General features: G+C 67.2%; 1 pseudogene; it reads left to right on the top strand.

Moving 5' to 3' along the window:
- Positions 1-873: 873 nt before the first annotated feature.
- Positions 874-13978, top strand: LOC137166918 (carcinoembryonic antigen-related cell adhesion molecule 8-like; annotated as a pseudogene).
- The last annotated feature ends 368 nt before the right edge of the window (positions 13979-14346 follow it).

Below are 14346 nucleotides of genomic sequence, written 5' to 3'. Positions count from 1 at the left end.
CTGACACCGAGAGCCGGGATAGAAGCCAGGAGTCCTGGCCCCGGACTTGCCACTGCTCTAACCGCTAGACCCCTCTCCCCTCCCAGGGCCAGGAGAGAACCCAGGAGTCCCAGGAGACCCAGTTCCCCAGGAGCTGCACTGGGGGACACAGGGGGTGGGAGGGAGCAGGCTGCCCGGCTCGGGGGCGGGGGGGGGGGGGTTGGAGCCTGGGAGGGAGGAGCTGGGCGTGCCAGTGTGAGGGGGCAGGGGGCACGGAGAGGCTGGGGGGCCAAGGGGACACTGGGGGTGCGGGGAGCTGGGGGCACCCGGGGGTCGGGGCTGGATCCTGTTTGGAGCAGGTGAGATCTGGGCAGCGATGACACATCCGGGGGGGGGGGGGCAGCGCAGGGAATCGCAATGGGTGGAAACCCCCCCACCCGGGCCCAGAGGGCCCCCCCCCCGGTTCCCTGGAAACAAACCCCAGGGCCAGAGTCGGGGGGCGGGGAAGATTCTGTTCCCAGCCCGGACACGCGTGTCACGGAGACCGAGAGATCCCAGCCCGGATCGGGGCCGCTGTGCCCGGCGCTGCACAGACCCGGCCGGGTGAATGTGTCTCTGCGAGCTGCCCCCGGTGCCGACATACCCGAAGTGTGCCGAGCGGTGCCAGGTCGCTCCCAGCGGGGCGGGGGAGGGATCCCAGCCCGAGGGCGGCCGGCTCGGAGTTAGCCCGGCCCCGGGGTGGTACCGGAGCTGTCTAGTCCCCGCCCGCCCGCTCCCCGGCTCAGAGCCCGGCCGCTGGCAGAGCCGCTCCCGAGAGAACCCAGGCTTCCGGCCGGCCCCGCGCCGGGCCCTGTGCAAGGCACTGCAGCAGCGACCCCCGGGCGGGGAAGGACCATGGGGCGCCTGCCCGGGAGCTGGGACCCCCCGCTTGGGGCGGCCCCTGGGTGGGGCTGCTGCTGGCAGGTGAGAGCCGGGCGGGGCGGGGGCCCCGGCAGCTGTGGGGCAGAGGGCGGGGTCACCCCTCGGGGGTGTTAGACCCAGGGTGGGTCCCCTGCACCCCCAGGGAGCCTGCCCCGCCCCCAGGGGTGCCCCGTCTGCCGGGCAGCTGGTGCCCGGGTGCCCTGAGTTTGCATCGTCGTTTGCTGCCTGGTGGGACTCCGGCCCCAGGGACCAGCCAACTGACAGCCTGTAACCACCCGCCTGTCTGTCTGTCTGTCTGTCTGTCCCCGTTCCCCCCCCCCCCCCCCCGCTCTCTGTGTCTCTCTGTTCTCCCCAGGGCCAACCCCCAGTGGTGTAAATGGGTGGATATTGTGTCTCTGATTTACACCGTCTGGGCTCCGGCCCTTTCTCGTCAGACATCCCTGCCCAGAGCCGTGTCCCAGGAGCTGCCAGCCCCTCCTGCTGCCCCCTGACCTCTCTGTCTCTCCTGTCCCAGTTGCTTTGGGACACCCCCATCTCCACGGAGCCATCGGCAGCACCTGCTCCCCCTGCCCCCGCCCAGCTCTGCGACTGAGGAGCAACAGCCAGAGCTGGGCCCCAGAGACCCGCACCCGACAGAGCACCCGACACTGGACACGCACAGAGCGATTCTCGCACACACAAACACTCGTGCACACACACACACTCACACCCTCTCCCCTGGGCCGGTGTCCCGTGCAGAAGGGGTTTCGGACGATGCTGTCGGCATCACAATGTCGCTGCTTCCGTGTCCCGGGCGCAGACCAGGCCTGGGGCTCCCGTTCCCCCCAGTCGGGTGCCCAGCTCTGGAAGACCAGGCCTGGACCGGCCCAGGATCTGCCCCGTGCCCAGACCTGTCGTTGCCAAACTGAGACTCTCCTTCCCCCCCGTAGCCTCTGTCCTGAGTTCCAGCCTCCAGCCGGCGCCGGCCCAGACCATCCTCATCACCCCGCAGAGCCCCGTGGTGGGGGGGGACGTCAGCCTGGCCCTCCAGAATCCCCCCCAGGACTTCGTGTCCTGCAACTGGTACCGAGCAGCGACCCCTGAAGAAACCAGGAGGATCCTCACTTACTACCCCAGCACACCCCTCATTCCGAACAAGGGCCCGGCTCACACGGGGCGGGAGACAGCGGGGCCAGCCTGTGCTCTGACCATTTCAAGGTTAACGCTCAACGACACCGGGAGCTACATGCTGCTGATGGACAGACCCCCGAACCGTATCCTCGCCTCGGTCGATCTGCGCATCTTTGGTAAGTGCCCCGGGAGCTGCACTGACCCTGGGCCGTGTCCCCTCTCCCCATCTCAGGCCCAGCGCTGGGTTCTGGGCATCTCCCCGGGCTGAGCCTGGCTGGGCCATTGGGGATCCTGTCTGCACACAGACACCGTGCGGGATCCTGCAACTCCTTGCCCCACCCTCTGCTTTCCTGGAGAGATGGTGCCCCCTCCCCAGATGTGGGGCTCTGGCTTCCCTGCCCCCATCCTGCCACTGCCCCTCCTGGCCCTGGCTCTCCCTGGCAGTGGCAGCTGTGCCAGCGGGTTGGGTTGAGCCGCTCTGGGTGTGGGGGGATCCCTGGGCTTCCCAGCACCCACCAGAACCTGCCGTTCCCACCGATGCCCATTCAGGGGCCCTGGATGAACTGAATTTGCTGGGTCTCAGCTCAGTTCCTGGCCCCTGAGTGCGACCCGGCCCCTCACTACCAGCCGCAGCAAAGCGCCCAGGGCTGGGCCGGAGACCCTGAGATTCCCTGGGGCTGGGGGCACACGCTGGGGAGGGGCTGAGCTCCCCCTCCTGCTCCCTGCATCAACCCGCTCTGGGCTCACAGGAGTCAGGCTGTGGGGCCCAGGTCCCCCCACGCTGCCCGGTGCCCCCAGTGTCCCTGGTGCCCCCAGCCTGTCCTGGTGTCTCAGTGACCCCCACCCCAGCGCCCTTTTCCCCCCCAGCCTCGCCAGGCCCCCTTGGTGCCTCCCCCCATCCCAGCATCTCTGCCTCTGTCCCTGCCCTGCCATCCCCAGTGAGGTTAACCTGCCTGGGGAGGTGTCTCCATGGCAGGGCTGTGTCGTGCTGCCCCCGGGGAGCTGGCACTGGTGGCTCTGCCTGGGGAGGGATGGGCTATGGGGGGCAGGGGGTGGCACCGTCACTGCTCCCTGTTCCTGGAGCTCTGGGGCGTGGCCCCTGGCACTGGTGGAGGGAAATGTCTGGTGTTGGGGGTTGTGGGAGCAGGGTTGCACTAGGGCAGGGAGAAGGGTCCATGCTGGGGGTGGGGTGGGGGCCAGGGAGGGGTATCTGTTCCGGGAAGGTGCTGGTGCCTCTTCCCCCCCTCCCGTGCGCAGTCGGTGCTGCTGTGGGGTGCTGGGGTACTTTGGGGGGGGGGGGGGGCAGATTCACCCCCCTCTCTAGGAAGCTTCCCCAGCCCCATCTGTGTATCCTTGAGATCATGGTTCTTTATTGGCTGAGACCCTGGGTCCATGTCCCCCTCACCCCCCAGTCCCCAGGTTTCTGTGAGTTCCTGTTCCCTCTGGGGGGGTTTCTCTCTAGCACACCCTGCCCCACCCCCCACTGGTGTCCATCTTGCAGTGCGATCTGTGCAAAGATCCTCGCACGCCCTAGTGCAAACCACACCCCCTGGCCTTGCACGATGCGATTCTCAGCCTCTGTCCCCTCCCTGGGCCTGATCCTGGTCCAGCTTGCCCCAGTCCCTGGTCCCCAATGGGAGTGTGATTGAGATTGGGGGACAAACGGCGGCTCTGGGGCAGGGATCTGGAGGGCAGGACCCTGCCCTGTCACCTTCAGTGCCCCATGGAGCCGGTGCCCGTCGCTGGTGGGAAGCCAGTTTGTGTCTCGATTTCCAGGGGTGCGCAGGGCTGTTTGTATTTTCTCCCCCCCCCAGTAACTGGGGGCCGAGGGAGCCCTGCTGCTGGGGCTGACGGGGATGCTGGGAGCTCTGGGGGGGCCAGGCCGCCCCATCCCTGACTCAGCCCATGGGGCCTGGTCCCGGGGCAGTGGCGGCAGAAGGAAGTTGAGTCTCTGCACCCGGCCGAGCCGCCTTTGGGGGGCAAAGGGGGCGAAGGCTCTCGCACGTCCCCGTGCGGATCACGAGATGGTGCGAGGGTGGCTGGACTCCTCGTGCCGGCTGCCGGAGGGGGGAGGGCCCTGCCCCCGCTAGCTCCCCCGTGTGCCCGCAGAGGAGCTGGCGCTGCCCGAGGTGGGGTGCGCAGCCCCTGCCCGGGGGAGGTCACTGACCCCGTAGCTCTCGTCTGCGTGACCCCGGCACCGGCGCCCTCCGCTGGCTGAGGCCGGGCAGCCCCTTGGCTGGGCGAGTGCCTGGCGCTGAGCCGGGATAACCGCCTCCTCCCCCGGCCAGCGTCGCCCGCAGTGACACCGGGCCTGGTCGTGCGACGCCTCCAGCCGGGTCAGCACCAGCACCAGCCGCCTCGCCTTCCTCCACCTGCTCTGTGAGTATCCCCGGCTGCGCCTCCGCCTCCCGGCTCCCTGCTCTGTCAGCCCCTCACCGGGGCCTCTGGGCTCCAGCCTCCTCCGGCCGGGTCTGCTTCCTTCTGTGTGACCCCGGCCATCTCTCCGCGCCGCCCCCCTGGGGGGAACCGCTCTGCGCCCTCGGCCCCTCGACTGCCCCCTTCTTATCTCTGTGCCCCACAGTGAGACACCCTATGGGGGGTGGCACTGCCAGCCCACTGCGTCTCTAAGCCCCCCTCGGATTACCCCTGGGAACCGTCTCCTCCATGTCCTGTGCCCCCCACCCTGGAGCCAGGAGCCCCTCCCTCTGTGAGCCCCGGTATTGCCTCCCCAGCGGGCCCAGGCCTGGGAAACTCTGGAGATTTGGTCTCCCCGTGGATAGGAAAGTCCCTGGAGAAGCAGGCGAAGGCTTAATGGGTAACTTCCTGGTGGGTCGAGGGGCCTGGAGAGCCGGGCAGGGCAGCGGGTGGCTTATACCCCCTAGAACAGCTCCTGTGGCCGCTCTTTGCACCCTGCGTGTGCCTGTTCCCCTGAGCCCGTCTGCTAATCACCCCTCCCCGCACACGCCATTTGCCAGGAACCTGCGCACAAAGCGGATCTGGTTTGGCGGTAACAGGCAGGCTGTGACCGGTCAGTAAATCATTAACAGACTCTGCCTTTGAGCCGGCAGGGGCCATTCCACCGGCTAGTCTGGCTTCCTGCACAGACCAGGCCAGAGACTCCCCATTTACCCCGGGGCCGACCCCGCAACTTGCACTGGGAAAGCATCTTCCAGAGAGGCCCCAGCCTGGATCCGCGCTGGAGAGTCCAGCCCAGCCCTCGGGAGCTCAGCCCAGTGGCCAGTCGCCCTCGCTGGGCCCAGTCTGGGCCTTTCCCGGCTGGGCCGTGTCTGCCTTCGACGTCCAGCTGTCCCGTGTCCGGCCTTTGTGCGCTAGACGGGAGCTCTCCCGCGCCTGGTGCGTTCTCCCCACGCAGGCGCTGCTGCGCTGTTCTCAGCCCCCCCCGGCTCTGACACGCCGCACACGTCCAGCTCTGCCGGTCGCTCCGGCAAGTCATTTCCTGCAGCCCTTCTGTGGCCCTTCTCTGCCCCTGGATTTAATACCCAGGAATCAGTCGTCACAGAGAGTCCCACAGCTCAGCCAGGGGCTTCTCAGCACCTGCCCCAGCTTCTAGCGACGGGCCTGGAACATCCTCACTCCCGCTCTTGTGTCTGATCCGCCCTTGAGCAGCTCCCGGCTCAGCCTGGCTCAGCCATTGACCCCAGATCTTCCTGCAGAGCGGAGCTGGGCTGTGCACACCGGTCCCTTTCCGGCTGGGTCCTGCAGGAGGCCGGGTCCCCGCACCCCAGGGCGGCCCTGTCCTCTGACGCCAGCTCTGGCTATTTGTGGCTGGGTGCATGGGGCTCTCCCTGCCCTGTCGAGGTGTGTGACTGGCTCGTGTTTGCTCCACACGGGCCTGACCCCCGTGATCAGCCCGGCCCAGCAGCTCTACGCTGCCGGCTCTGACCTGAGCCTGTCCCGTGTCACAGACGCTGACCGGGCCGCGCGGGGCGCGTGGTCTCACGGTGGGATGCAGACCCAGGCAGAGGGGTCGTCATCCGTGCTCCTGCTCCTCTGTCCCTGTGGCCCACTCGGGCACGTAGACCTGCAGAGCCCACAACGGCTCACGCACGGCGACTGCGGCGCCAGCCTGGAGAGCCTGGGGCTGAGTGAGCAGCCAGGCACCGCGCCCCCATGCCCGCCTCTGTCTTGGCATGTGCAGCACCGTGGCTCCGTCAGTCTGTCCAGCTGGTACCCCAGTCTGTCCTGTCTCCAGCCGGGCTCCTGCCTGCCTGGGACGTCCCCTGTCACCTGTCGCTCTGTGCACCACACCTACGGGTTCAACCCATTATTGCCCCCGGAGCTCTCCCTGTCTCTGCTGCCAGGTCTGGGATCCAAACGAACAGGAGATTGGCATTTAAATCGGCCTTTAAATCCAGCCCCTGGTCGGGGCCGTAGCTTCACTGTCTGGACCCAGGGTCTCGGGTTGCGATTTCCACCTTTTCATCCCAGTCACATGGGCCAGAAATTTGTTCTTTATTCAATGCAAGTGAAGATTCTCCTGAAACTCACAGGACTCCAGGAGCAGATGATTTAAAAGAGGTCACCCAGCATGGTAGGAGTGCGCTGACGCCCCCCATCTGTGACCCCTCGATCCTTGTCTGCGATGGTCTGTGGTGGCCCTGATCCCAGGCAGACGGAGGGGCAGGACACTCGGTAACGCTCTCTCTGTTACCTGCACAGAAATACTGCCCAGCCCCCGGTGACACCCCACCAAACACTGGTACCTGAGAACGGGACCTTCACCCTGACGTGTAGCAGCTCCCCCAGCACCGATACCTGCTCTGGCTCCGGGACAGGTCAGAACTTGTGTCCAGTGACTGGAGCTGTCCCCCGGGAACCGGCCCTCACGGTGCTGGGTGTCAGCCGGGGCGACGCTGGCGCCTACCAGTGCGAGGTCAGGAACCTCATCAGCACCGAGCGCAGTGAGCCCAGCACTGTGTGAGTCCCCCGGCCTGCTGCCCCCGGCACTGCCAGCATGGCCCATCCCCACGATTTAGCCACGTCCAGGGTGGGACACGGCAGCTGTTTATTGCCAGCACCCTCTCTACCCCGAATCCTGTCCCTCTCTGTGTGGATGGGCCTGACTCCGCCAGCACAGACCCTCCAGGACCCATTGCCCTGCCCCTCGGGTCCCCTCTGACCCTGCTGTGTGTCACTGACTCTGTTCCAGCCCCGGGAGCAGCTGGACCTTTAACCCCACAGCCTGGGACCAGCTGGGCACGTGTGATTGCCAGGCTCACACCCTGTCACCAGCCTCACTGCTAGTGTGAAGACTGAGGTGCTGGGTGAGCAGCCGGGCACATGCCCCACGCCTGCCCCCATCTCAGGCACTCCTCACTGGGGCTCCGTCTCTGTCTGTCCGGTCAGCGCCCAGGCTGCTCTGGATTTCTCCTGTCTCCAGCCTGGCTCCCTGTCTGCGTGGGACATCCCGTCGCCCGTCATTCCGCGCACCCAGCCCGCGGGTCAGCGCCGTTCCTGGTCCCTCGGCTCTCCCCATCTCTGCAGCCAGGTCTGGGATCGTCGGGTCTGTTCTGGATTCACCCTGTTCTCCGGGGGACGCCCCCACCTGTCTCCAGTCCGGGTCAGACACCGGCTGTCCCCTGCCACTGCCTGCACCAATTCCACTCCCTGTGCCAGGGGCTCTGCTATTTCACTGTCTGCAGCCACATCCCTCCGCGCTCGGGGCCTGCCCAGCTTCCTGACTGTCTCCTGTCACTCACTGACCCACCCAGCAGCAGCACAGCCCCAGACTTCGGAACCGAACCAACCCAGCATCAGATCTGCATGTAAATCACACGAGTCACAACGAGCTCCTGGCCGGGCCGTGTCTTCGCTGTCTGGACCCAACGTCTTGGCTGGATGCAATTTCCCCCGTTTCCCCCATGTCAGCGTCCTCCATTCCCCGGCCAGGTGCTCTGTGCTCCCCTGTGCCCTGGCCAGGGTCCCGCACTGCGTTGCTCATGTCAGCTGAGCGCGGGGCCCCCCCCCCGCCATGCAGTGGGATCCTGGCCCCTGCGGCTGTTGGCAGGGATGGGTCGGGGTCAGGGCGATCCCCGGGCGAGAGCTGCATAGGCAGGCGTAACCCACGTCAGCGCTGTAGGACTCGTGCTGCAAATGGGCGCCTGCCGCGTGCCCAGGCAGCCGGAGGTGCCGTGTCTCTGCCGGGTACCAGGGACTTTGTCCTGTTGCTGCACCCGCGGCCGGGCAGTCCTGCGTGGGAGGGGAGCTGTGTCTGCCCAGCTGCTTCCTCCTTCGCTCTCTTCCTCGTGCTGATATTTGCCCTTTCATTCCTCGGGCGAGTATCTGCAGCTCAGCTCTGCCCTGGCATCGCAGCCGCCCCACCCCCGGCACTGCCAGCTCCCAGCTGGGGAGGGTGTCACGGAGCCACCGGCCCTGTGCTGCGCCCCCAGCTCCGGGACAGTCCCTCGGGGACCCTTCGACATGCCGGACCCCAGGGGTCCCCTTGTCCCGCTGTCTGGCCCGGCTCACAGCTGTGAGTGCCAGTCTCAGGTCAGACTGTCAGAAAACAGGGCACAGGACGTGCTGCTGGTTTGGTCTGTCACTAGATTTCACCCAGCCAGGAACCGATGTGACGCCTGGATCACTGCGCCCGGCTTACGGAGGAGCCGCAGACACGCCCCTCAGCTCTGCAGCCAGTCTCAGTAACACACAGTACAGGGCAGCCAGCGTTTGTCAGTCCAAACGGCAGCAGCGATGGCCCAGCTGCTAGTTTCCCATCAGTCTCCCAGGGTTGCCCAAAATGGTTCTGGGGCCTCTGTCCTTTCGCTCAGAATCCCCGGTCAGAATCCATCCGTGCAGAGACGCAGGGTCATTCCCTCAAACCAGGTGTGTAGATCTGTTCCCAGCAGAGGAACTGACAGGCAGCGTCACCCCTGGGCTGGGCTGAGTAGCCAACGCAGACGGGCTGGGAATTTCCTTTGTGGCTTCCCGGCCCTTGCTTTGAAGTTCCCCTGCTGCTCCCTCCACAGCTCTGAGGGCCAGTCCCGGGTGATGGGCAAAGGTCCTGTAAATACACGTGAGCGTCACAAACATCCTGCCCTGGGGCTCAGGCACGTTTACACACCCGTCAGTTCACAGCTGGACGCTCACACACCTGTCGAGCTGGGGCCGGTTCAGCACAGGGTGTACCTAACGCAGACCAGCGCGTCACAGACCGGGGAGATAATCCACACCGACGAGTGCACGGTGTGAACGCCCCATGAGCTGTGCCGCTCCTACTACCCTCGCACCCGGTGACTTGCCTGCGGCTCTAACCCGAGCTGCTGTGTCTGCTTAGCCAGCGCCACACCCTTGTCCCCGCCTCTGAGACAGAGCCCCTGGGCTCCAGCCCCTGCCTCACCTGGGAGCTCTGCTGGGACCAGCCAGGGGAGTCGGGCTCCTGGGAGCCTTGTGCCCACCGCAGGGATCGACGCCCTCGGCCCGGGCTGGCGGGGACGCCGGGCAGCGTTGGCACAGCAGTCGGGTGTGTCGGTCCCCGGCCGCGGCCTGGAGAGCCCAGCGCTCTGTGCGGAGACCAGACGGTCAATGCAGAGTCCGGCCCGGTCAGCCAGAGCCTGGCCAAGCTGCACCCCCGGCCAGGCTCCCCTGGGCTTGGTCTGCACGACCAACTTCCGTCCTGTGCCCCTGAGCGACGCGGGACACCCACCTACCCCGGTGCAGACAGCGCTACCGCGGGCAGGGCTTCTCCATCAGCACCCACCGCCTCTCGGGGCGGGGATCCTCTGCCGGCAGGAGAAGCTCTCCCCTCGGACAGGAGGCGTCTGCACGGAGCCTGCAGCGGTTAGTGTAGACAAGCACCAGCCAGCTCCCAGGAGAGTCACCCCCACCTGTCTGCAGTGCGGGTCAGACCCCGGCTGTCCAGTCACTGCCCGCACCAATCCCCTCCCCGTGCGGGCTCTGCTACTTCACTGTCTGCAGCCACGTCCCTCTGCGCTCGGAGCTGTGCAGGGCCCAGCCCCACCCCGTGGCCTCTGTCCTGCAGGGGCTGCTCCAGCCACGCCACAGCTGGGCCGGACGCTGCCTGTCGGCTTCCAAGCGACACCCGACCCCTGCGATCAGCGCGTCCTGCGCCTGCTCTCTGCCCGTCTCACCCTCCCGGCTCCGTTCTGCCTGCGCTGCGCCCACCCCATGGCCTCTGTCCTCTGTGGGCCCCTATCATGCCCCACTGCAGCTCCCACAGCGACTCCCTGCCCCCACTCACCTGGCGCCTCGGACTGGTTCCCTCCTGGCCGGGCTGGTGGCCGTGGCACTGCTGGGGTGGGGGGGTCTGTGCCGGCGTCGGCCTCCGGGCTGGCTCCAGGCCCCAGCCCCACCCTGGGTCTGTGTCCCCACCTGAGACCTGGGGCCCTGCTGGCCTGGGCAGGGTCTCCTGGGGGGTGAGGGGCAGACGGGGGGGGAGGGGCACCATCTGTAAGAACCACTGTTTCCTCCTCTGCTATGTTGATTCTCTCCTGGGATTTACCTGTCTCCCCCCCCCCCCCTTGCGCCAGGCGGGGGGGGGAGCTCGGGGTGCACAGGGTGACGGGGGCCCGGAGGGAACAGACTGGGGGGATGATCCTGCCCCAGCGAGGGGGTACAGACTGGCCTGGTGTCCTTGGACCTGCCGCTGGGCTCCGGACGCCCCCTCCCCTGTCGGACTCTCGTGGGACGTGGGCAGACCCAGGCTGTCTGTGGCTGTGGGGCCCTTGTTGAGCTCTGGGGCGGGGCAGGAATGGGGGACGGAGCTAGGCCAGGGGGTGAACCCCACCCCACTGGGTCACCCCAATCTCCCCGGGTCAGTGAGAGCGGCTCTGGCAGGCTGCCCGTGGTGCCACTCCCGCCGCGTGGCCCGGTTCTGGGACGGCAGCTCCGTCGGGTCGGGGGGGTGGGGGGCAAAGACCCAGCACAGGGCCGTGCCCACGGGGCAATGCCGGCGGCACCAAGCGCCTTGTGGGGTCATGACCCTCCTGTCACGCCTGAATCATCCTGGGCTCAGCTTGAGAATCCTGCTGTGGGTGCAGAGCCGGCGCCTCGTCTCCCTGCGAACCACAGCCGAGAGTGTCCCAAACATCACAGGACTCCGGGAGCCAGAGTCTTGGGGAGGCGCCAATAATTGTGACTCGACGCCGCGGAGAGGGACCCTTTGCCGGAGCCCGGAAGGCGACGCCCGTCTCCGCAGCTCTGAGGTGCAAAGGGCGAAGGACCCTTCCCACAGCACCGCAGGACACTGGCCTGGGATCTTCCCACAATGCCGTGGGATGGCGGCGCTGGGACCCTTCCCACAATCCCACACGGGGGGACACCAAGACCTTCCCCCAGCCTGGATGGACGGACAGAGGGGCAGGACACACGGTAACGCTCTCTCCGTTCCCTGCACAGAAATGCTGCCCCAGCCCACGGTGACGCCCAACCAAACCCAGGTGCTGGAGAACGGGACCTTCACCCTGACGTGTAACAGCTCCCCCGGCGCCCACACCCTGCTCTGGCTCTGGGACGGGTCGCACCTCGCGACTGATCAGCGGCTGGAGCTGTCCCCCAACTACCGGACCCTCACGGTGCTGAACGTCAGCCGGGGCGATGCTGGCCCCTACCAGTGCGAGGTCAGGAACCCCGTCAGTACCAACCGCAGCGAGCCCAGCACCGTGACGGTGGCCTGTGAGTAACAGTAGCCCCGTCCCCTGGCCGTGGTGCCCCCAGCCCTGCCGGCATCGCCTAGCCGAAGAGATGCAGCCACCTCTGGTGTGGGGCGCGGGGGCTATTTACATGGGGATCCCTCACTGGCATCTTCCCTCCCCTGATGCCCTCCTTCTCTGTAGATGGGCCGGACTCTGCCAGGATAGACCCGCCGGGACCCATCACCACCCCCTGGGGTCCCCTCTGACCCTGACGTGCGTCTCTGACTCTGTCCCGCCCTCGCGCTATCGCTGGTTTCACAATGGCACCGACGCTAACGAGACCTGGAGCAGCTGGACCTTTAACCCCACGAGCTGGGCTCAGCAGGGCACGTTCGCGTGCCAAGCCCACAACCCCGACACCAACCTCACTGCACGGGCGTCTGTCACCGTGCGGGTCGTAGGTGAGTCCCTGGGGCTGAACCCAGCGCGGCCTCCCTGTCCGGCACCAGAAAATGCCCTCCTGGGGGGCGGGTGGGACCGGGGCTGGGGAATGGGAGGGGGCTGAGCCGTGGGCTGCCAGAGGCTCTCGGGGGACCCTTGGGCCATGGTGTGTCTCTGTACATGGTCCCTCCCTCTCCTACTCAGCCCTGCTCCTCCCTAGAGCCAGGTATGCGGGGGCCGGACAGGGGCTTGGCTGGGATCTGTATCCCCCAGGGCTGGGGGCTCTGTTGTGGCTGTGGGGCAACGGATCCGTCAATGCACTGTCCAGCCCCATCGCCTCCCGAATCCCCCCTTCACCAGCCAGAGAGAGCTAAGACCCCCCTGCACCCAGCGCTGGGTCTGGGGCACTGGGGGGCACTGGCACCACTGGGCAGCACCAGGAGACATCCCAGTTCCTGACCTTCAGACCCTCCTGCCACCGTATTTGGGGTCCTGATGGGCCCAAACTTACAGGCTCGGGGGGGAGGGGTCTGTGGCTGAGCTGCCCCCAATGTCTCTGGGGGGAGGGGCAGCTGGGGGATCCCACCACCTGGGCCCTCACCTTGGAGCTGAGAGGGAGCAGCATTGGGCAGTGGGGTCGGGGGTAGGGTGAGGTCGTGGCTGGGCTGCCTGATCCAACCCCCCCTTCATCCCCTTCTCCTCCAGCATCTCCAACTGCAGCCCCGGGAACGTCTCTGTCAGCCGGGGCCATCGCCGGGATCGTCATCGGGTCGCTGGCCGGGGCGGGGCTGGTCGGGGGCCTGGTTTATTTCCTCTGTGAGTAACAGCCCCTCCCTGTACCACCTCCGGGAGAGCCAGGACTCCTGGGTTCCATGCCAGGCTCTGGGAGGGGACTGGGGATCTAGTGGTTAGAGCAAGGGGGGCTGGGAGCCAGGACTCCTGGGTTCTCTGTGTGGGGGAGGGGCTACTGAGTTAAAGTGGCGGGGCTGGGAGCCAGTCCCCCCAATTCCAGCATCTCTGATGATTTTCCCCCCTCCAGGTTCTGGCCGCCAGAGCAAGACCCCCCAGAGCAGCGACACGACCCCCCAGTGTACGAGAACCTGCCCCCTGCAGTGCAGGCGGGGCCAGCGGTGAGTGACAGGTGCTTAGCTCCGCCCCTGCGACCCCAGCCTGGCGCCCCCTTCCCAGAGCTGTGCCAGGGCCCCTCACTCCTGACCCGCAGCCCCCGGCTAGCCCAGTCCTGGGCTCCCCCTCCCCATCCCCCAGCTCTGCTGCGCCCCTCACTCCCAACCCCAGCCCTCTCCTTTCCCACTCTCTGTCCTGGGGGGCAGCATGTCCCAGTCTCCCAGGGCGCGTCAGCTCCCGGCCCCCCGGGCTGCGCTGGGGGGTCTCTCGGGTGCGTGTGAATGACCCACCTGCCTCATTCTCTGCCCCAGGCCCAGCCCGGGAGCCCCCCCGACACCGGCCCCACGTACGAGGTAAGGGACGATCTCGGGGGCTCTGAACTCGGGGTGGGGAGGGTGCCCCCAGTACAGGCCCTGTGGCTGAGAACGGGGCTGGTTATCACATCCACGCAGTGGGGGGCAGAATCCGGCGGGAGGGTCCCCCCTCACGTGAAAGGCTGGGAGCCCCGAGGCTGGTGAAAACTCTGGGGGTGCCCAGCTGCGGATGGGGCAGGGATGGGCCCAGGGGGGTTGTCAAGGCCGGGGGGGGGGGGGGGGCTGTCCGGGCCCGGGGGAGGAGTGGGTCCCCCAGGGCGGGGGCGTCTCTGGCTCACACCTCCCCAATTCCCCCAGACGCTGCAGCCCGGACAGCGGGACGTGTACGAGCAGCTGAGGAGATGATGCCCCCCAGTGCCCTGGTGCATGCTGGGACGACCCCTGTATCGGCGGGGGGGGGGGGTCTCTGCTGGGCGAAGGGTCAGACCCACCTGCCCTGTCACAGCCGCTTTGCCAAGTTCACTAAAAGCCCCTTCCCCCCCAGATTGGCTCGGTGTTTCTGGGGTCTACAGGGGGCGGGAGGGTCGTGGTGTCTATTTGGGGCCCTTTGAGCCAAGGCTCCCTAGATCCAGCCCCCCAAATATCCAGCCCCCCTTGTGCTGTCTGCTGGGGAGAGACAGAGACGCCAGGATCCCGCAGGAGGGTGGGGAGGTGCCGCGACTCCCCCGAGGTCTCTCCCCAGGTGGCTCCTGGCTGAACCCAGAGCGGCTGCAGCGTGCGCCCAGGAGGCAGCGCAGCCGGGCCGTGTGCCCGACCTGGGGGGCAGCGCAGCCGCGGGGCCT

Source organism: Emydura macquarii, unplaced genomic scaffold (genome assembly GCF_026122565.2).
Source record: "Emydura macquarii macquarii isolate MOO-44397 ecotype Brisbane River unplaced genomic scaffold, CSIRO-AGI_Emac_v2 contig_63, whole genome shotgun sequence".
Lineage (NCBI taxonomy): Eukaryota > Metazoa > Chordata > Testudines > Chelidae > Emydura > Emydura macquarii.
This window is presented reverse-complemented; position numbering and strand designations above follow the sequence as displayed.